Genomic DNA, 965 nt, shown 5'->3' with positions numbered 1-965 from the left:
CGAATCAACATGAATAGACTCCCCGCTAAACCAATTTTCTCATAAAAAAGCCAGTCCTGTGAGGGTTTACCTATACAAAATCAGTGTTCATAATATAGATTTGAAAACCACTTTCAAGCAATAAAACTAATCAAAATCATTCCTTCCCAATTTCTACCTTAACCAATTTATGGAGTTGTATGATGTTTCACAATAGTTTACCCAAAATTGTATCAAAGTCTCCATCTAATGCCAACCACTAGCAAACACTAAGCTATCCAAAACTGAGTCCCAATCTGTAAAATTCTAAAAATTGGAAAAAATGGCTTTGATGACTGATCGGATAGTTGAAAAAAAAAAAAAGGTGATGTTTCCATTTTAAAGCTAATTTGAGTGACCAGGGAGTTAGAAAACGAGTGAGGGGCATTATGATCACCTGATGGCTTATTTTAATTGGAGTTTCTATCATGCACCAAAGTAATTATTTGTAAGAGATTATCAAGTTCATAAACTCCAAGTACATGATTACATCTTACAATTGAAAAATCATAATTTTTTTTTGTCACAGATCTACCAATCCCAACAAACTTCCAGTTGTAGGATGCCAATAACTCGTAAAGCTAAAAAGTAAATTAGTAGGATTCTTAGGATAGATTTGAAAACCCAATTTTCTGATTAACCAGACAGAAGCTTAAGAAAAAAAAAACAGAATCAAAGATGAAAAGGGATTTGAAACTTACTTTAATTTGATATCTTCTTCTTCTCCGATCTCCTCTTAAGTTTTTCTAGCAAAATAACAGAGAGAAGGGTTTGAAGAAGTGAATTCAGAAACCAATTTCATTCAATCAAACTAATCAAAATCATTCCTTCCCAATTTCTACCTTAACCAATTTATCAAATCAAAATCTTTGGATGTGTAAATTGAGTAACCAAAATCAACCTTTTAGGGACCAAAGCAAAACCCAGATACAAAAATGACAAGGATT

The sequence above is a fragment of the Papaver somniferum genome, chromosome 9, assembly GCF_003573695.1.
Source record: "Papaver somniferum cultivar HN1 chromosome 9, ASM357369v1, whole genome shotgun sequence".
In the NCBI taxonomy this organism is placed as follows: domain Eukaryota; kingdom Viridiplantae; phylum Streptophyta; class Magnoliopsida; order Ranunculales; family Papaveraceae; genus Papaver; species Papaver somniferum.
Note: the sequence above shows the minus strand (reverse complement) of the source record.